Source organism: Haliaeetus albicilla, chromosome 12, assembly GCF_947461875.1.
Source record: "Haliaeetus albicilla chromosome 12, bHalAlb1.1, whole genome shotgun sequence".
NCBI lineage: Eukaryota > Metazoa > Chordata > Aves > Accipitriformes > Accipitridae > Haliaeetus > Haliaeetus albicilla.
Window position 1 is genome coordinate 24402095 of NC_091494.1, and position 23275 is coordinate 24425369.

A 23275-nucleotide genomic window follows, 5' to 3' on the forward strand; every position below is an offset into this window, starting at 1 on the left:
AACCACATAATTTGTTTGTAATGAAGAAAATATCATGCCTTTAACCCAATTTTCTCTTGATTAAAGAAATGGGTCATAATGAGTTTTTTGTATGAAAGAGTGAGACTTTCTAAAGACATCATCCATTTTTAATACACTGAGAAAAATCACATAATTCTCCATTTCTCGCAAAATGGGGAAAAACGGTATCTGAAGGTACTGACTAAATCACAGCATATTCTGAAGATGGTTAAATGATCAGTAAAATAGTTTCCACTGAAACTGGCCTCTGTCAGAAAAACATGTTTTCAGCCTTCATCTACTAAGTTAAGTAGTATTGCTGTTTAAACTGTCAATGGTGAAGATCTAGTTTCTCTGAAACTTGAAGCATGTTTCTGAATAGTAAAGAATGGCACTCACAGTGCATTGGCGTTTAATACACTGTTTAAGATTTCTTTTCAGTTTCCTGGTTTTGACACACTTGTCAGTTGTGATAACATTTTAAAGATGCAGTGAAAGTACGGGGGTCTCTCAGTGTTAAATTCTAGAAAGGAGTGCTTAAAATAAAATGGTGGAAAAAAGGGTGTTTATTCATACTCCAAATTTAAATAGTTTCAAAGGTAAAACCGTTTTTTCTCATGTATCCCTGCAACCAAATGTGAGCAAAATAACAAGCAATGTGCCCAACAAACAAGGAAAAGTTTTTCTTCAGCTTTGGTTTTTGAAAGATGTTATCTCCTGCTCATAAACCACTAGTATTGGTTCTGGTTTTCATTTCCAAATCACGATGTGAAGTTGGTGCGGCAGGAATTTACAGCTGGAGTCAAGCCTAATTTTTTCAACTACAGACCCTTTTTTTCAGGTGAGAAAGCTTTATAGACCTGATAGGAAAAGCAATATACTTTAACCAAAATGGCTCTGACAGGCTAAAACTTCTACTTTCCTCTTACTTCTGTGACTCATTCTACAGTAAAAAAATTACCTTGAATAGACTAGAAAACTAAAATCTAGATGTATACAAGAAGATAATAAGTTGACTTGTAGCCCACAAGCAGATATAGCTGCCTGAATTTTATCTTTATTTTACTTTTTTTGTACTGAATTTCAGTGAGTTTTCTTTTTTTACTAAAGGAAATAAAAAGACAGTGAATAATAGTCTGAAAAGACAAAGAGTGTAAGGAATATGCTTACCTGTATTAATATTCTTGTACTCCTCTATGTCACCAATCTATATTCAAGGAATTTTGTTTGGGGGGGGGGGGGGGGAACGACGACTGGGTCTTCATGATGGATAGGAGAAATGGAACAAATTGATTCATCTTTGTTAAGAATAAGAAGCCTGTCAGACTGGCCTTGTTTCCTGATAGTAATGTTGTGCTTTGGGACTATAGTCAGAGGGGACTCATGGTGGGTTGGTGTTTCAGTATGTTGTTCTATCTTATTTGATCTTTGTTTTGTCAGACTTTTTGTGGCCCAGAAAAACAGGCAGGGAGATAGAGCTTATAGTTTCTTATCAGGTCAACATTGTTTGCCATTTTAATTTTGTGTTGCAGAGTGTATGCCTGCCGAGATACCCAGCTATTTCATACAACTCTATAAAAAGGCAATTCTCTTTGTGATTGGAAACTGCTGCTTTCGGTTGGTTGATTTTTCTCATAATTTTGGCTTTACTTTCATTTAACATCATTGCATCATCCTGTGAAAACAGTAAGATGCTGTATGACTACCTCTGTCACTGTTTGCTATTATCACTTAAGCAGAAGAGTTAACCTAGAAAATTACTGATTTTCTTCTATGATTTAGGAAAAAAATTGTAGGTGAACATATTCTCTTATTTTCACTTGTTGCTTTGATTAATCGAGAGGGGTGATGGTGGCACATAATCAAATCTCTTCAGGCAACGGCTGTTAAATCGGTGACACATCTGACATTTAGCAGAGGAAGAAGTCTGAAAAGTTAGCAATCTGAACAGCTGCCCAGGGAACTTTGCAACAGTTTGACTCATCTGTCTTTTCCATCAGGCATTTGTGTGACTCTTGTGCCTAAATATCTCTGAGAAGTGCAAAGGAACATAGATTCTAACAAGATGCAAAAAGATGCTCAGCCAAGAAGACATCTAATTAAAAACTCGCTTTGAATATGTCAGCAGTTTCTTGAATTGCTATCAATCCTTTTTTTATTGTGGGTGCTAAATGAGATTTGTAAGTGAAGGTAGCACAACATATAATTCAACAATACACGTTTCTTAGACTCTCACTGGAGTAAACTGATAAAGAGAAAAGTCAAATCATCTATTTTCCACTAGTATATACAGATGTATGGAAAAATACTGTTACTCTGAGTAATACAGATAGCCCTGTGACAGTCAAATTAAATCAGGATATGGTTAATTTCATTAAACCTCTCAGCTTTCATGAAAACATTGCCTGTAGAGCAGTGCATTGAGATGGAGTTCGATTAAGATAACTTTGTATCTGCTATCACATTACTGGAAAGTAAAGTATATTTATTGTAGATGGCTTTGACTATACAGTGGTGAACATTTATATAAATACTGGTTGTTACTTAGCTATCATTGATAGTGCAGACCAGGTTCTGTTCAACAAGGAGTTTTGGCGAGAGCTTCGCTGAAGGCTTATATATTTTGTTCCAGGCAAAGGAAATTGCTCTTACAGCAGAGCCCCAGAAATTTGCATTAGGAATTTTAAAAGAAATTACTCTTAAATCCTTAGATTACCAACCAAAGCCAGGAAAGAACACCCTGAAAATGCATAAGTTACTGAAAATGAGTAAGTTACAATATTACTTACTACCATGTTCTTGTTTTTTCCTTTGAACCTATAAGCTGATGTTTTTCTTTTCCCTCATGTATCATGGCAATTTTATGCAAGCCAAAGAATGTTTAGAGGGAATGAATAATGTGTGGTCATGATATTAGTCTTTAGGGAGTTGGGGGGTGAGAGAGTTTTGAGGCTCAATGTTTTAAGACCGTATTTACTAAATCTGAAAGTAAACATTGTAAAAAAAATATACCTTTCCAGATCAACTCATGCATTTAGAAAAGAAAACAAATGTTTTCAGGTACATGGTTCTATCCTATTCTTGGGAGACTGTTAAGATTATTTATTCTCACTTATGTGATACTTTCCTGTTGAATGCAGCATGTGCTAGGTATTATACCCATAGACAAATATGGGTATTTGATAATGTTGTGCTATTTATGCAGAGCCTGCTTCATCCAAATTTTAAGCAAATAGTACAAGAAATTAATTTTTAATGACTAGTTTTATGGTTGGTTTTAAGTCCAATACTATAAAGTATTAACCTTTAATTTTGCTGTTATCAGTTAGACTTGAGTTTTCAGAGATCCATCTTTCAAATGCCAGTGATACTTGATACAAAGGTAGACCTTATTCCTGTAGTGGGAAGAAATCTGAATGCTTTCAGTGCACTAGCTCTAAATGTCAAGATTTAATTTCAACACTCAGTATATTTAAAATAAATTATTTGCAATCACCTCCACAAACTTTTGAGTGGCAGTAACTGAGATGGACACTAATATGTGATAACTGGCACTACATCTGAAAAATCAGATGGTTTTTCATCATCTGACTGTTCATGGTATAATGTACATCTAAGGATCCTGCAGTGGTTCGGAGAGGGAGAGAGAGAAAGAAAGTAGGAAGAGGAAAAGGAGGGTCTGGGAATTGGTACTATAAAAATATGCTGTAGAACACCAGAGAATATGCATATCCCCCTCCCTGTAAATCCTCCTCTAATAAAATAGTTTGAATCCCACATCGGGTGAGCAAATTGAAAAGCTGTAACTTCTTTAATTTGGTATTTTAAGCTACTCCTCTAATTCAGCCATAGGAAGTGGTATACTAAACACAGTCCAGGTACTTCACAGTTGACACACAGTAATAGAACAGAATAATCTACAATAGTAGACTGTACTCAACAAAACTTCAGATAATTGTAAGGTAATGCATAGACATCAGTCTTTGCTAAACATCAATGTTTCTTTGAAGGGGGGAAGAGTTAAAGTTTAGAATCAGAATTCCTATAACCTAAGAACTAGCAACATTATAAAGATGCTTTTCTGACAGATAAATTGTACCTTTGCAGAATTTATTTATTCCATAAGATCCCATCTCATTGCATGGTAAATAATTTTGATTGGTTGGATAGCTGGTAATTTATCCTTTCCTTGTGTGAGAGCATAATTACATATAACATACAGCATTAGTGGGTATTTTTTATGTATTATGGGTATAAAATCGATTTTCTGAAGCCTCAATAGAAATCCTTCAATTTTATATAGATTATTAGACAATTTGTATTACTGGGAGCGAAAAAGAATAAACTTGGGGGGAGGGGGAAAGAAGGCGTTGACATATTTTTGTATCACTCTCCAAATTAAGCCCTGTGGAACCATTACAATTTTTCAGAGCAGACAGGTTCTTTGAGCTGAGCATTGATTAAAGCTGCTTACTGCTAAAGCACTGTAGTCTCAACTTCCAGTTTGCTTTTTATACTGAAGAGTCAGACCATTTGGCACGCTCGAACCTACATCTGGAAAAACTTCTATTGAAATGGTTTCCAAACAGCTATGCTGGAAACTACCCCTGCAGCTGCTGTTATAATGTAGAATGGACAGTTAAAATAGTCCACAAAAACAGCCTATGCTAAAAGACTACTGGCCTTGCTTTTTGAATCCTGAATCAGGCAACTTTTGTGGCTTGGATTCAGCTTTGCAAGTTTTGTCTTTTGTTAGATGTCGCTACTCAGCATCAGATTAGGTATTACAAAGGAACAGTTTGCACAATTCTCACTGAAAAATCTTTCTCTAAAAATTGTTCAAGTTTAATAAATTTCTTCCAATTAGACCAGTACCAGCACATTACTGTGTAGAATAGTAGAATTTTCCTGCAGAAGGAACAGATTAGCTTTGGAGCAATGTAATGTGGGAAAAAAAAAAATTACTGTTCTGTATTCTTCTTAAAAAATGAAGTGAGCCATAATATCTCTTAGACTGCTATAGATGCTTTTGTAGTAAAGTAAAAGACTGCACTTTCATAAAATCCAACAAGCTACTTTCATTTTTTTTCTAGGAAATGTTTGTAACAAGTGATTGTTACTTTGAATACTGAATTTACCAAAGAGGGGAGGACTAGCAGGCTAATTTCTTGCTTTCTTTTAAAGAAAGGAAATGAACAAAATATGAAATGTATTAATTCCTTAAAGGGAAATGTAACACAGCCTAATTTTTCTTCAGTAACTAACTGTACATCTTATTTTGCACCATGGTTCAATTAAGAGTAAATAACAGCAATAGGTTAAACTGGTGTTATAAAATCTAAATTGGAGATCTGCTGTTTATTCTATGTGACACCAAATATGGGTTTGCTTACTTGTAGCTGAAAATAGATTAACCTCCTTTGAAGCATGGGAATTCACTTTAAGTGTACATTAACACTAGGGAAAAACAAAAAGATAAGTAAAACTTGTGCTAGCATTCCTAAGTGGATATAATTCTCTGTCAGAACAAAAACATAGTGTTCTGTGTAATAAATGTATTAGTTTTCCCTTTTCTGGAAACTTATAGAGGACATGCTCATTATTAAAATCAGTCCACTGAGTTGCTAAATTAAAGTAAAATTGTTTCATGTAAACAAGTTGCTGGCAGGCCATTCAATATATTGATGACTTACTGCTCCCTCTGTTATCCTGGCACAAATACCTTTCAGCTTGGGGGAGAAGAAAAAGCATGTTTCTTGGCAATTATTTGAATATGGTATGATTTGCAAAGAATGGCTGATAGTTGGGCCCTGATCCCACATCATTAAAGTAAACAGCAAGGAGGACATTAACTTCATGCAAGAGATGATCAAACCCATAACAATGTAACCTGGTGACTCCCTTTTAGGACTTGTTTTCAGAGGAATAAGATTGAAAAGATTACTTTGGAAAGCAAGCAGTGACAACCCCTCTTCTTTTGTCTTGAAGCAGAGCAAATATTTTGTGATATCACAAATAAAACACTTCCTGCCAGCAAGAGCAGAGGGGAGGAACCTCCCATTATCAGTGCCTGTGCACCACCAGCCAAATTCCCAAGAGTGTAGGAGGGCTCTGGCAGATGGGCTCTGTCACTTGAGGAGATTATTGCCCCTAGTTATCTGCCAACAATTAGCTAGCACTGCATCGAGGACAACAGAAGGGGACATGCAATTTCTTGAGCTTCTACAGCCCACAGACATGAGTGTCAGTGTCAGCTTAGACTAAAACAGGTAATGGTTAAATTTCTATTTAAACCATATAGCTGGCTATGAGTTCTGGATCCGAGCAGATGAACAACCTTCTATGCTGCTCCAGCAGGGACCTGGTGTCTCTGTACAGGTGAATCCTGTACACTGGGGTTCTAACTGATGCCTGCTTGTTGCCACAATGCCATGATTCACAGCAGGGGAAAGTAAGGAAGTTAGCAGAGTTCATGATGAAGTCCAGTGTCCCTTCCACAGAAGAGTACTTGCCTCCTACCACAGCAATGTTTTCAAAAGTGCTGACAGAATAAGAAATAAGTTAGATACAGGTTAATATTAGATGGCAGAGCTGAGAAGCGTAACTTTTTCCATGAGTTACTAAGTGCAGATGCCAGCGTCAGATTCTCCAGCAGAATCAGTCAGCAGCAACTACAAATATGGGATTTATCTTCACTGCTTGCTTTTGCGCTTCCCTAGTTCTGTGGATGATTTGGATGAGCCAAGTTCCTGTTATTGAGATGAAGAACCCTGGTTCATTACAAAGAGTCAGCCAGAATAAGATCTGCCAGGGTATAAATTGCCAATCTGAAAAGCATCTTTAGAACACTGCCAACTCTTAAGCTAATGGTTGTACCTGCTTAGGTTTCATGTGTGCTCTATTTGTGTGCCCTTTTACCCATTCTGTCACTTCCAGGCGCCCCTCTATCTTGGTTACTTCTGGGCTAAGATCCCTGCATGTAGCCATTCTAATTCCTAGCCCTTCTTTCAGCAGCACAGTTGCTTTTTGTGAGAGAAACAGTGACCAAAACATTTAAGAACTGGTGGTCAGAAAAGAGAGGAAAAAGTACCAACTCTTACGTGAGCTAACTAACTTCAATCGTTTTTATGAAAGAAGATGAAAATAAATCCTACTTATTACAAAACCCAAATCTTCTCTGTATGTGGCCTAATTTTAAAATGCTTTTAGTTAAGATAGGACATAAGTACCTATGTGCAAGATAACATCAGGTGTTGCCACCTGAATTTCTTTATTTTAACACAGGGGAGCCATTAAAAAAAAAAACCTAGAAGTTTACTTTCTGGGATTTAACTTAATTTAGGTAATTAAGATAGGTAATAGTTTCCTGTGTTTCTGCCAACTTGCTTTTGCAAACTGCCTCATCCAAAGCCTTCTGAACAGAGTGGAGAGCTTGCCATTTTCTTCGATGAGTTTTAGTTTGGTACTGTAATTATTATCCTTCAAGTAATCCAAATGTATTTGCCGGAGTTTTTGTCTGTAAAGCCTATTAATTCCCTGTGCTAATATTTGCAAAATACAGAATGTGGAAAAGTGCAACTAAGGTCTCTATTAGTAACAATAGAAGAAGCAAACTATGGTTAACAAAGCAAATGTATAGTTGTGAAAATTTTCCACGGTGGAAGTGCTCTCCTAGCACACTGAAAATCTGCACAGTATATTTAAGAGCCTCCTCTTGTTCATGGGAATAGCACAGTAAGCCTGAAGTAACCCATTGCCTTCTACTTTCATCAGCATGTGAGATTCCTAACAGCACCAATATATGAGCAAACTAGTATCAAGGCACTGCAAATAAAATTCTTAACAATCATAACCTGATGTCAGTATTAGCTATGCAATTTAACTAATTTGGTGGGAGGAAGAAGACCAAATTATTACTTAACGTTCCTCTTTGTCTTTTCTTTATTGCTGTTCGTGGTAAGCTGAGTAGAAAATTATAGTAATCTATGGAAACACTATAGCAAAAAAAAAAAAACCAAACCCAAAAGCAATATAGATAATCACTGCTACTGGTGAACTATGTTAATAAGCAAAGACAGGCATGCTGTTGTAATGATCTTTGCATTGTTTGTTTTGAGGCTGTAAGAAACAGACAGGAACAATCCTCAGTTTTAAAACATTATTTTCCATATTTCCTTTAGCTTCCTTGAAAATGTTCTGCAAGTATCTTCCAGACACCTAAAAAAGGCTAAACATGGTTTCTTGAAGTCTATAAAAATGCATCCATTAGTAATTATCTAAGATATCACAGAATACATCTTTAATACTAGAAGAGGGTTTTTTCCAAATACATTTTTCAACAAACTTGTAGTAAAAAAAAATCCAATTCCAATAATCTAGTTTCTAATTTTACTTCAAATTGTTTGAATTTTATTTGAATTTTAATTGAATTGTAAATTTATATTTGAATTGTTAATTCAAATGTTGCAGCCAGCTCTGCTAGGAATTTGACTGAAACATATTGTAGCTCTTTATAACAGTGAAAAATAAAGCAATTCACCGTTCTTCAGTATAAATGGTATAAATTACCTATTTCAGTGGAAAAAAGTCCACAGGTTTAGCTTTTAACAATAAATCTATAAATAAACAGTAAGAGGAACAAGTTAAGAATTATTTAAGAATTTCTGACTATTGAATGATTTCATTAGTTCAAGGTCATAATGCAGAATTCTTTATTTCTTCTACTAGGATGTTTTTGTCATGCTTCTTTAAAAAGAGCTCAGGATGAAAAAAACAGAGTTAATGATTTCTTTCTGTTACCTGAAAGAATCAGAGAAATTTCCCATATAAATTGTTCAGGTTTTCGCCCGACAATTGCCCCATTAAAGAACATGCTTCAGGATTTTCCCTTTCTGCTGTGCTGTCCCTGTGCCCTCAAAATTGTGGATGTGTTACGTTTTCTCTGGTATGTTAAATGCTTTATTTACCTTTCAGCACGCTTTAGACAAGCTTTTCACTTGCTTCCAGGGAAGATTTAGGGCAGCAGATAGGTAATGACTGATCTTGTACACTTTGAAAGAGGCGTGTGTGACTTCTGCACTTCATCTGCTGAATTCCAAATAAAACTAAATTATTTGCACATGTACATCTGATATTCTGTTTTTCTAATGGAAAATGAAGCTAAGAAACATTTAACTTGATCTTGTTCAAAAGCAAATCATTGAATTGTTACTGCTTTCTGTGTTCATGTTACTGAGTAGCATTAAATTCTGTTCTTGACTTACAAGTTACCCAATATATATATTCTTGTTTAGACCATTAGCTCACTTTTTAAACCTTTGGCATTTGGGCCAGTCTGTAACTGGTACCTCAGTGGTAGCTATTTTAATCTTTCCTATGATCACTAGCTACTACCTGGTGAAGTTAAGGAGCTCTTATTTTATTCAGGTGCTATGCAAACAGAACTAAGTATTACTCCTGCAACTCCTTATAGTTATCTTAATTCTGTGAATGACAATTCAGCTCTGTGAAGAAGAGGTTAGTTGCTATTCTGATACACTCTGTGACATTTGTTTGTACATACAGACATATACATCAGAAGTGCCTTTCTAGTTTGTTGTACTCAAGCACATGCTATTTTAGGCTGACATTTTCCAACCAGGCCTGAGGGAGTTAGATGTCTAAATTAAATTCATTTTGACTGATTTGGACATTGAACATCTCTAACTAAAATCCTAGTGATAGACAGTGGGTCTATACTAAAATGACATTATTAGCTCTTCAGTAATGCAAAAAAATGTACACCTACATCTAATTTTTTTAACAAGATGGCCATGTAATTGAATTGTTAATGCAAATGTAGGACTTCAAGGCTGGGGTAATACTTTAAGTGAACATGCAAGATACATACACTGAAAATGAAGCTGCCATAGAGTCAAAACCACTGAGCTGTTTTGATTTGGAGATGATATAAGCACTTCCTAAGAAAACACTATATTCTTGTTGATTTAAATATATATGTATTTTATTGACTGACAAGCAAGTAATTCATTATAGCTGGTTCTCCCATTAAAAAGAATTTATATTTTTCATGCTTGACTTTTGGTGGTAGAGATTAAATGTGGAAAACCAATGGCATTGAACATGATTTATCTATGTTAAACCTCTGATCGTTGCCTCAGACTTGTATTACACAATGATATTTCTGGACAGAAGTTTGAACATGAGTTTGGGTTCTATTCCCAATCCTCACTTACTTATTATGAGCATTTTTAGCAAAATGGCATGAGTATTCTAAATCCCAGTTTAATCATCTCTCAAATGAGTTTTAAAAAATCAACAGGCTTAATGAGGCATAGCAGTGTTTATGAAACATTTTTAGATCATCGTATCAAAGGTGCCATAAAATTTTAATACCATAATTTATATAATAAATTGTTAGGAAAGAGGAAAGTACTAATGTGTTTTGCATAGCATAAGGGATGACATATATAAGCATGAAATATAAATTGGCAAAGTTTATAGCAAATAGAACTGATTCCAAAATAACTGTGAACATGGCCTAAATCTGCTATTGAAATTCAGTACAATTAGCCTTGTACTGAACTGTGACAGTTGCAATCTGGGGAAGAACAGCAGAGTTAAAGAAATGTCTCTCTGCTTGGTGCCTGCTGTGTTGTGCAGATGCTGTATTCAAATGCTCTTTAAAGAACACAGTCTGGATGGGGCTCAAGCATTAAAAAGCAAAGAGGGAAACAACTCCAAACAAGGCTGTGCCTGTGTGTGGCTCTGTTTCTGGTTTCACCCTTTGGAGGTTTACACTGAAGTACTCTCTGCCTCACATGCTACTTCAGATTACTATCATTTATGGAACGAGCTATAAACAAAAGGCAAATGTTTTGAATGCTTTTCAATGCTGGCAAGAAGTGTTATAAAAGTCTGACATGAGGTGACGCTGGCTACCCTAGTAAGGCTAGTCTACCTTAAGTTATCAGTTTGCAGGCCAGCATAGTTGAAAATAACTACAAGACTGTAATCCATTGACTTCCCCTCTCCAAATCGACTGCGCATCCAGAAGAGTTGTAATGAAAAAAAAAGGCCAAAATTCTCTGATATAGCTGTTTCTGCAGTCATCTAAACCAGTATTAGCGGTTACCCAATACAGCCTGTAAAACTTGGAACTGGGAGAAAATGTACTCATATTCTAAAGGCTTAGAGAAGATGATGATTTGTGATCTGTATGTCTTTGGACTATTAGGAAGTCTAATAAAAAATAGTCATAGTGATGACATGAGAACCTTGATAAGTGACCTCAGAATGGACATCTATGCCCTTCTCGTATGCAGACCAGACAGCCACTACAAACATATATAAGCATTAAAACTTCTTTTGAAATTAACTGAAATTTAGGATGGGTGAAGTTGCCAACATATTCTACCTAAATGTGTACTATCAATTTGCTTTCAGTGCAATTCAATTACAATTTCATAAGCCCTGAATGTTCTGAGAGCTGGTTTAACTGTGTGATCCCCTCTCTCCAGCAATGTTAATTAAGAAAGCTAGGACATTCCTTTTAATGTCATCTACAACTGACTGTCTTTTGGAATTGACAATATAAGTCTTTGCAGAAAGTTCTCACCTCTGGGAATAATTGTCCATGGGACTTCTGTGCTTTGGGATGAAAGTCCAAAACATTTTTAATTTTTTCACCCTCTTTCTTCAATCAGTGTAACACTAGGAGGATGATCTGACTGTAGAGACTTTTCTGGCTGCAGTAAGAGCAGTGGCTTTTCTTACCCTTTTAAGGAAGCTCTCTCTGTGGTCTCTAAGATTTGTAAATAGCTCCAGGAAATTAAAGCACTTAAAAATCTCAAGTGGACAATTTACATGTACAGTTGCAGTTTGCTGGGAAAAGAGCTGACTAGTAATCTGCAGCTAGAATTTATATGGTATTGCAGTCATCAAATATCGCTTATCAGTTGCACTGGCGAATTTGACTTTGGATTGTATGCCATTTTAAAACGTTTATCCCTGTCACCCCACTGGAGATTCAGTGTAGCTGTACAGTCCCAGCAGTGATACAGTGCTAACCCAGGGTTTATCTATATTGATGTGTTAGCTTGGAGCCCAAACTTTGATCACCACATTGGTTATATATGGGTTCTTTCCTGCCTCTCCAGGGAGGGTTAGACATGGAGGACGACTTGTACCCAAGCCCTATACCTAAGGGTTGTATGGATGCCAATAGCTAGAGCTATACAGAGCCATCAGCAAGAGCCCTCTTCTGCAGATAGAACTGATGGTAGATATGCCCAGAGCTGCAAATTTGCTGGAACGGAACAGAAGTTGAAGGGGTATGGTGCTACCTGATGAGGGGACAGCCCCAGTTAAAAAAACCCCAAACCTACAGGAAAGCTCTAACCTGCAATAGAAGATTAGGTATGAAAAATGAGGACAAAGATAATTGCTGTTCCATTCACCATGAGCTTGGGCTCAATCAAGCCTATAGTATCCTTACATAATCAAAGCTCTTTTCTCTGCCGCAAAATTGAAAATTTTTTGCTTGGAAGATGTTGTCATGCTTCTTCCTAAGTTCTTGAAGCAAGAAAGCAAAACTCCTAATAATCTAACTGCTAAGTCAAAATAAGAAGGCAAATACACAGAAAAGCACAAGGGAAACAAAATGGTTTGTTGGCTAAAATACTGGTAGGATTAATGTGAAATTAGATATGATAGTAAGTTTGCTTTTCTCATTAGTGCATGTTTCTACTTCTGTAATTTCACTGGACTTAATAACTAAGCCTTGAAAATAACTTATCTCTTCACTGAGGGATGGGAAAGAAGAAAAGTCCAAGGGATCTGAAAACAGTGGGGAACATGACTAAGTGTCATGAACAAAATGCTAGAAGTTTGCCTATGTCCATCACATGGGTTGGGAAAGTCAAATACTGCTGGAAAGGGTTTTTATTTCCCTTCCATTTATTTTCCTTTTATAAACTTGCCATCCACAAATCTTTCACATCCTTCCCGTCTCTGGTCACTTGAAATAGCCTTTTAAAATATGCATGAAACTACGTTGCTAGCACCACTTTTATAAACCAAAGGAATACTAAGCATAAATCATTCTGTCGAAATATTATCTTCTCCACACACACTGCATTTAACTGATCTGCTTGAACTGGATAGCTAGTGCATGTAGGAAGGTTAAAGGATATGGGCCTATCTTTATATTTGAGTGACCTTCTGTCTGCAGCAAATGTATTAGTAATATTTTAAAATAATTTACTCAGTTCTGCAAAATCCCTATTTTACCTTGGTTCCTGCTTGATACCAATTCCTAGTAAATAAGCATAGTTTCTTCCTTGCACTAACATTCACTGGAGTTTGCTCTCATTGAACTTCCAGAGATGAGAGTCTGTACAACCCCCTGGACATTTCAAATTATTGCACTTAGAGCTATAATGTGGAATGCCATATTATGAAGCAAATTGCAGAGTTCTCTGCATTGAGCTGAACTTCAGTTTTAGTGAGTAATGTCTTTTTTGCAAAAAGATCCTCCCCTATTCTAGCTTTGTATAAATAAAAGCATAGAGAAATACTACTAGCTTTTGAGTAGTGTTGCAATGTTCTTCTTGCAATATTTGCATATTGCTGAGTTCTGTGCCACAGACAGAATTTAAGGTGGAAAGATAAAACTGAAAAATCCCAAGAAAATAAAAAAAAATCATCACATAGGACAATGTGCTAGTTGTGGAAGAATCCTAAACCGACATCAGTTAAGATGGGAAAAATTGATGGTGCTATCCCTGAGATCAATGTTTTTCAGCTACAGCAAAGTTCTCCAGCAATTTACTCAAACTTATGGTTAGTTTGATGTTACACAAAGCTAAGCTTTATCATTATTTTATGACTTGTCACAAAGTAGCTGTTGATGTTACTTCAAGTCTCTTTATAGCTCTAACTGGTAACTTAGATACTTGCTCCTAAAAGCCAAGGATTAGACAGAAGGAGGGCACAGAGTAATACACAGCACAGAAAACCGCCAAGATGCCCTGAGAAAAAAAACAATATTCCATCAAAAGTACCATAGAAAATTAAGTAAGAAATTAAAAAAGTCTAAATATTTGACTTAATGACACAAATATGATTGCCTTCTGTGGGATAAGAAAAAAAGAAGTCAGTAATAAGAATATATTTTCTGAGGGAATCAAACTTTATAAATACAATATTCTATGCCTACTAACAGTTTATCTCATTGCCTTCAGCTGACTTTGTATCAGACATTTAGCTACTAAATACATTTGTTAGTCATATGAATCAGCTTCCATTCTGAAGTAAAGGGCCTTAAGTCTACAGAGCAGCTTCTTAACAACTTGCTGAATTAACTAAATAGCCATGTCATTTATGAGACATAAATAAGCTCACCTACCTTGTAACGGTCACTGAAATGTTTAACATGAGGGGAAAATAGCAAATTCCTTCTTACTTACTTACTTGAGTTACTGTTGTTCCAGGGAAAGCATATGTATTAAACAACCAAAAAACAAACTTGGCAGGATTTAAAAAAAAATTTGGCAACATGAATGGTAGTGATAAATTTTAACTTACTACAGACCTTTTGTTGTGGGTTAACCCCAGCAGGCAGCTAAGCACCACACAGCCTTCACCCCCAGTGGGTGGAGAGGAAAGGAAGAATAAGAGCAAGAAAACTTGTGGGTTGAGATAAAAATTGTTTAATAAATGAAGAAGAGAGAAAGCCATCACAGAGGTTATTAATGAATGTGAAACACACCATAAACAAACAAGCCAAGTGAATAAAGCCTCTCTGGTATAAAGGACAGTGGCTGCAATATCCAGGGGAGGCCTCACAGATTGATTACATCACACTGCCCTGAACCTGCCAAGGCAAATGTCATTTGCTTACCACAGTGGAAGTAACAACTAGGGGGGGCAGAGTGAGAAACAGAGAGGCCTTGATGCTATGCAAACACTGTTCAGCAATAGCTAAAACATTAGTGTGTTATCAGTATTGTCTTGGTCACAATTCTAAACCGGCACATTTTGAGCTGCTATGAAGAAAAAATAACTCTATCTCAGCCAGGCCCAGTACACCTAAATCTGCCAGATTCAAAAGTACTTTTAAACTAGTATACAAACTGTGCAAAAATACTCTTCTTCCAATATTGAAACTAAAGAGTTCAACAGTCCTCAAGAATGCTGTGTTACAATTCACAACAAAGACTGAAAAATAAAACTACCTCCTTGAAGAAAGGGAAGGAATGTACTTCTGTATCTTAACATGGAGCCACAATACTAAATTTAACAGAGTGCCTTACAAAAAATGCTCATTGCTAGTTCTCTGAAAGATGGTGCTTCTGTCTGAATAGGGCTGTCTATCATGGCATAACTTCCATCATTGCTGAACAAGGAAATTCCCCTTTACATGCTATACCATCTGTGGTTTTTGGACTCTTTTTCTATGAGGTATTGAACAAATTCAAACACTTCATGACAGCAGCAGAGGTCAGAACACTGAGACTCATCTAAGCACTTATGTTGTGATACTTTTATCTACTTAACTTTGCTCCTTTCCCTTTTTGCTCTTATCTTTCAATATTGGTGTTGTACATTGATCCTTGACTTTGTCTTTCAGCAAGGAAAAGTATCTTTAGTAGTTGTTTCATGTTGTTTCAGTACAGTCCTTCCTCTAAGGAACTGAAGGAAAAGGATTGGATATTTTTCAAACACAAAGGATTTGCCATTCACCCTGTATTGCTTTGAAAAATCATCTATGTGTGGTGAAGAGGTCAGGGAGGGAACACCTGCAAATGGAAATAGGTAAAAACTATTTGCTTCACTGACACAGTTTTCTCTGCATCAGGGATGGCCAAGTCATTGACAGCTAAGCCCCCTCTTCAGCAAAATAAAACTTACCATGTCATCAACCCATACAAACTTGACATGCTGTTAAAGGTTGGCATACTGTACCACATAAATCTTCCATGGAAGTGTGCTTCTCCATTTCATAGTATCACAACATGTTATCAGTTTCCTCCCTTTCTCCACTTACTGAAGGGTATATTAAGACTATTTGAACTGATTTTTTAAAACATAAAGTAGAGGCCAAATGAGGGTGCATTTATCCACCTGTTTTACAAACCCAGACTGATCTACTTCTCATCACACAGGCTACCTCAAGCTAGAATAAGGAAATTATTTCAAATTAAAAAAAAACCCCAAACTTAATCATAGCTGTTTGGACATAATGGATACAGGATAAAACAACAACAAAATCCAAAACAAAACAGGCTTCATCTAAGCTATATGCCTTCTTTGCGCTTCTGTTAGCGTAAGCAATGCATTAGCAATCTGGTTTTGAAAAGGTACTGAGCTTTATCTAAGAAGTCTCCACCAGGCAAAGGCAGTCACTTCACATTGCTAGTGGTAGCACACTTCTGGATAGAGAGGCAGGAGGTCACCTAGAATTGCTTGCACTCAAACCAAACTGTCCACACAGGAAAAGATGAAGGAAACAGATTACCTACATGAAATAGGCAGCACTGTCTCTCTGAGCTGATACTAAACTAGGTACTACCAATATACTACCTGAGTTGCTATCTTTAGCATGTGCAATAGCTACAATTACTACCTTAGCCACTGTAACACCCCAACAGACAGGTCTTTCACAAGAACAATGGCAGTAGTAGTTACTCAGGCCAAAATTATGCCATGGGAGAAAAACATTACTTTCACTCTATCTAATTTCCAATATCAGTTATGGCTACACTCAGTAGGAGACTATGTTATTATTGTTCATTTTCTAGCCCTTCCATCCTTCTCTGTATTTTCCTGTACATTTTAAAAGATGTACATATTAAAACATGTCATGTTTTATTCCAGAATAAAATCTGGGAAGGTCAGGAATGACATTACTTACTAGTCATCTCTAAGGACAGGATATACACAGGGAATGCCCATTTTTCAAAAATATAAAACACACAAAACAGTTCTGGTATGAATTTCTTCTTTGGTCTTAGATGTGCAATGTGGTTCAAAATCTAAATAAAACTGCATGTAAAACATTAACGTCTTTTTTTTTTCCTCTTTTTTTTTTTTCTTTTTTTTTTTTTTTCCTGATAGCAGTGTTCTAAGGATGTCTACCCATAAACCCACACAATCATGTGACTGGAAGAAAACATTTTGCCAGGGGTACCATTTGATGTTTCAACTAAGGAAAGAACCTTGCCTAGGCTGAAATATCAGAGAGGGAAAGCCTGAAAGGCTTTTTTAAATGCCACATCTACTCAGTGCAAAGCTGTTTTGCTCAGTCGATAACAAGGATTGATTAATGCTATAGCAATGACCACGTTAGTTATAATAGCAGCAAAAGCACTATTCCCAAAAGGAAACTCATGAGGCCAACTGCCCCAGCCCCTCTACTCAGAGCAGAACTAACTTCAATGTTAGATCAGGTTTCTCACTACCCTACTTCCCCTTAGTTACAAATTCTCTCTAAAATATAAGCAGAGGTGTGGAGATTGTCTTTTAATGAACTATTCTGCAAAGTCCTGTGTCTATAGCTTAGAAATAGAATTCCTGTCAGATGGCTATTTAGCAGCCTGATCAAAGTGTTCAGGAACTATAAAGGAACAGTAAGAGAACTAATAAATCCAGAGCAAGCCCATGTTTCTTTAACTACATACTTCTGCTTTTCCTGATTTTTGCTTTCTTTTCCTAGATTGTTAGCCTGCAGGACTCGGTCAGCTGTTCTTTACACAGGCAAAGGGAGAAAAAAAAAAAGTTATTTTCTATTCTTGTTTCCATAAAGTAACTGGAACCTCCCAAAAGAGTAAATGATTAAATGAATAGTCCCTTTGTTTGTTGAGTAGAATGTTAAAGTCATATACTAGTAATAGTACTTGGGCGGGGGGGGGGGAAGTAATGACAGCATCTTGGAAGTTTTGTATCCCAAAAGAACACTAAAGGGGGAAACGTGAAATGAACAGATCTTCAACAGTGCTGAAGTAATGAATGAAGCCATAGCAGTTTCAAGGTTCACTGGTACCTGGTCAGTCTAAGGAACTATAAGAAAGCGACCAATACAGAAACAGATTTCGAGATACACATGTCTTTTATTGCACTTTCTATGGAGAGATTAACAGAAGCATTTTTATGTGTTGTGCCAAGTTTGGGGTTAAAATAGTCTGCTGTGGTGCATATGTGTCACCTGAAGCTGTCTTTCCTTTGTCTACCAATACCAAATTCCTCAAGTTAGAATTCAGTCTGAATTACGGCTCTATTTACATCTCAATTCTTCGAAACATTTACTACTGTGATTAGTCTTTAATATAGGGCATAGTTCTGCTCACGTACAAGATTATTGAATACTTGTGTGTTTGAGGTACTGAGTAAAAAAAAATAATTATTTGATTGCTGAAAGGACTATAAATATTTTAGAGATTTTTACCACATATTTGATAATGATAATAGAAACATACACAGAACCAGTATATGCTCTAAAATATTTATATTCATAAATGTATTGGTAAACTCAGATCCTTATTTAGTTTCTTTTTTTCCTCCAATAAAATAGAAGGAGAAATTACTTTTGACTTTAAATTACAGATTGTAGCCCTGATTAAATTAGAAAAACTATATTCTTGCAGCAAAATAACAAATAGGTAGGTCAAAGCATATTTTAAATTAGTTTTCTTTCCTATTGTTTTAAGAGATCCTCAGTAATTCACTGAGGACACACTGATCCACCAATTCAAGGCAGGTTAAAATGCAACAGAAACGAAAGTCCATCTATGAAAATTCCTTTTCAGTTGCACAAAAGGACTGCAGCATTGGTACACTGACAGGGATATATTCTCCAGCAGCCAAATTTTGTGTTTTGTATATGGTTGTCTGACTGGCTTCTATTTTATGAAACAAATACTAATTTAAAGATTATAATAAAGTTGCAGCTGTACTTCTTTGGTAATCTGTATTGGTAGGGTTATCTCTAATTTGTAGCTCTATGTATGTATGGATTACCATTATAAAGGTGCAATCACTCACTAGATGATAGCTGTTCTAAGTATATCAATGTGTATTTAAGAAACTTGAACTCATTGAGCATGAATTCAAAGCTAAAAGCACTAGGTCACTAAAAGGGTTTAATAGACCTAATTACTTCACTGCCCCAGAATTATGCGGTATTAATCCCTGGAAGAGATTAAGAGGCACATGACTCTGTTTCCTATACCACTGGTAAAAAATGACAAATGGTTTCAGTGTGAGGCTCTAGTTATCGTCAGTTGAAGTTACTCTGAGTCTCCATTTCTGATTTTGAATGGAGGCTAAATTAGCTCCTTTTGTCAGACAGAACATGTTAACCTGCTACAGACATGTGGTCTGGAATAGTTCCCTAGTAGCAGAGCTGGTGCCAGACACAATGCCGTATTGTCCAAAACACTCCTTCCATCAAGGAAAATGGAAGCTGGTAGCTAGTATCGTGCCATGATTTTATAATCTGGAAAGGTCTTTATCAATGTTGTATTGCAAATGTGACAAAACCAGGAAGGAGGTAAGAACTCACAAAAAGTACATATGCTAAGCAGTCACTACTGCAAGACTGTTAATTCACCACTACCTAAGAGCCTCCTCAAGCCCAATTATGTCTTGACTTTTGTTACTTTTTTTAGCTCAAATTTTGACTGTTAGACTTCTCAGTAACAAAGTGCTCAGGAATTCACATGAAAAACTCCTGAGAGGACACCCAGAGCACAATAAGAAAAGAAATATCTTTGACTTTTCTGCTTTGCTCTTGAACACTAAAAATTCTGCTTTTAACAGGAAGCAGTCCATTGAGTGTCTCCCCAACATGTGGAACAACCAGGCATGTATTTAAGCTATTCCTAGTGCTTTCATTAAAAAGAAAGGTCAGACCCCAGCTGTAACCAGATGGATGGTTTACATGGAAAGGAGAAACCCTGCAAGCTCTCTAAAAGCAAATCTCCCACTGGTCTCAGGAACAGAAGATTTCTATATCTGACTTCGCTATAACAGGTTCCAGGATATGCTTGCATAAATCAAAGCACTGTGTATACACCGCGCTTCCCCCCTTCACTATTTATACTCACTTGGAATGAAAAATAGCTCACCACCTGCCTCATTTCTATCATAATGTAACAGGCCACAGAGTTAACACCCTTCTGATATGAATGGCAGAATAAAATTACAAAAATGGTCACTCTTACACAACCAAGATATTTGGCACCCCACTTGGAACTTTTCCATAAGAAATACAAACATCTCATAAATACATGAAAATATGTTATTTCAGGTATGTGTATTTCACTAAAAAGCAAAAGCAACACAACTCCATTTCAACCTTATTGTACTAAAATTATGGAACTGTGTGGACAAGAGTATAAGGATTTAATATTTTATCGAGGTTTTTAAGTAAATTTATAGGAACAATGGAGCTTTACTAACCATACAGAGTCTCTACAAAATATGACTTTGCTCCAACACACAGAAGAGCATGGGACTTCTCCCTCGGAAAAATAAATGGCTAAGAGAGGAGAAAGAAAATTACATTAGGCAGCAATAGTCATATCAGATTAAAGAATTGATGCAGGTTTGGTATCTGGAAGTAGAAACAGCTTCAGAATAAGCTTAAAACCACTGTTTTCAGGTGAATTAATAATAACTTTTGGTCTGATTAGATCCAATGAATCCTTCAAAATACTTTTGACAGTTATTGCAAACTCAGCAAATCTGTGGGTTGAACTGAAGGGAACTGCAGTGAAAATGAAAAGAAAGCAGGTCCTGGGCCGGGCAGAAAAATGGAGAAATAATGACCATACAGCCTCTATGACAGCAGAGGGCGGTAGTAAAAAATAATATTATTGAGGTCACATAAAAATAGACCAAAAAACATTTCATGCCATTTTCTGCCTGAAACTAATAAACATCCATATGCTGCCTAAATTTGCTATTTAAGTTTTACTACTTTTCTGGTTTTAAAGTGAAGCAAAACTGGAGATAATATTCTAAGTGGCTTTAATTGAACCAAATCGGTCAAGTTTAAGGAGTTTCATAGAGTGAATTCCAAAAGATAAACAAAATTTTATCCATTAATGCATTTGTGACATATAGCAATGTTGATAAATTGAAAAATAATACTTGGTTAATTGAAATTAATTTGAAAGCCTTGATTATCTTATCGACAAGAGGTAACACAAAGTATCTCCATATCAGCTACATGCATGTTTAGCAGTCATTAAAGAAGGGCTAACAACTGAATTAGCCATGGAGAGCTGGCTGATTTGTACCCTTTGTGGCAATCCCATATTGAGATTTCCTGGTGGAGCAGAGGCAGAAATGTTGATTCTGCCTGTTGTTATATTTGCTTAGTGCATTAACAGAGGAATTTGGTTTCTAAGGCAGTCAGTGAGGCATTGTTCTTTTTCCAACTGAGATTAATTAGATCAGTGGGAATTTAGAATGAGCAGAGACTGCATTATCAGGACCAAACCCCACTGCTCACTTATTCTGTGTTAGGGTTGTTCCATTCAAATTGCTGTTTGTCCAAATTACTAGTTCTTAGAAAATCTATTGCACAACATAATCAATGTGATTACCAGGAAATTTCCCTCAAAAAATGAGTTCAGCCCAAATTAGTGATAGACTGTTTTAAAAGCTTCTATATTGCTGATTTGAAGCATACCAGGCAGTACAAGTAACTTTCTTTTAAATTAGCTTTTTCATTAGCATTACTGTGCCATTGAAAAAGGAGTCACTAAGTTTAACAAATACAATAACAAATAAACTGAAAATAAAAAGACTTAAGCCAAAGGTGGATGATGTCTAAACATTAAATACTGGCACGTTGGCACTTGGCATGCAGGAGCTCCACCTGCCTTCCAGTTTTTGCTACTGCTGCAGAAGCCAGAGTTTCAAGTAAAAGGTTTATGGAATCAGTTACCAGTACTGTGATGAGTCACTGTAACTGTATTCCACTCAAATAAGACAGCTTTGTCACTACACCAAAATTACTAACTGGAAGTTAGGAAAGATCTCCTAAGAAGAGCCAGGACTTTCTAGAGAATGGATTCCTTCTCCATCAGTAAAACCAGAATGGTTTAGGTGAGTTTATTTCTTCCTGATACAAGAGACAAATCAATGAATGTATGTGTAATGCAAAAAAACCCTCCTATGGAAAGAATGGATCCTAAATTCTCAAAATTATACCAAGATCTTGTATCATTGTCTATATGAAAGCTGTATATACTCAAAAAGCATTATGTAAAACATTGTAAAGTGCAAACAAGGGTAAGTAGAATTAACAGATTTGAAATTCTAGAAGAAAGAATGCAAACTGAAAAAATTCTTAGTAGTGACAATCACACCACAACATATATAGTCTCTCCAGTAAGGTAGGAAATTGTGCTTCTTAAAGTCTTAGTTTGCAGAATCTGGTGATGACACAAGGCCCTCAGCTCTTGTTAGAAGCACGTGAGTCAGTAGACATCACAGATGAGGGAAAAAGCCACTCTCAGTGTCTGCAACAAATAAAATTGTGTACTCAACTGCATGGGAACTTTCAAAATTCTAGGCAATGTACATTTTCTAGGGATAAGCAGAAGACAAAAGGACAGCACAAACCATTGACCCCTCCCATTCTGGAATCCTGCCATGTAAGGGAGAGCTCTGCCATTTTCCTAGACCATTTCAAACATCTCAGGCATGTGTGAAGCAGATTCTTCTCCTGTCTGACCATGAAAAAGAAGTTCACTGGCTGTGAGACCTGGCAGATGTACCAGACAGTCCACTGGGTTAGTACAGCTTTCCACGCTTGTGCATGTCATATACTAACACTCTAGTACACACCAACCCTTCAGCAAGTAGAACCTGAAGAAAGCTGAAACTGCATCTGTTGATCACTGGATTGATCTGTTGATTCCTTGTGCCTAAACGATTCCTCCAACCCATAGGACCTCTCTGTACCAGGTGTAACTGCATGAGCTTAGTGTTTAGCGATGGATTTTTGCTTCACTATAATTCTCAGAATACAGGGATGTCCAAGAAAGCCCACCTTAACTGCTAGTTAACACACTAAAGAGCAAAGCTTAAAAATATTTCCTAATTATCTGACCTTAAAGGAGAAGCACTCTTTTCCTGTCACACATCAGTCACACTAAAGCTTCCTGCTGCTAAAAACTGACCTTTAATCACTCAGTGAATATTTTGATCATAATCCAAACTTACAAAGTCTAATTTAATGCACATGATTCAATATAAATGG

The 23275-nt window shown here is 36.4% G+C and overlaps 1 long non-coding RNA gene across 1 annotated transcript in view; it reads right to left on the reverse strand.

Moving 5' to 3' along the window:
• Positions 1-23275, reverse strand: part of LOC138688071 (uncharacterized) — a 48433-nt gene that overhangs the window by 22019 nt on the left and 3139 nt on the right. The gene's annotated exons all lie outside the window — the stretch shown is intronic.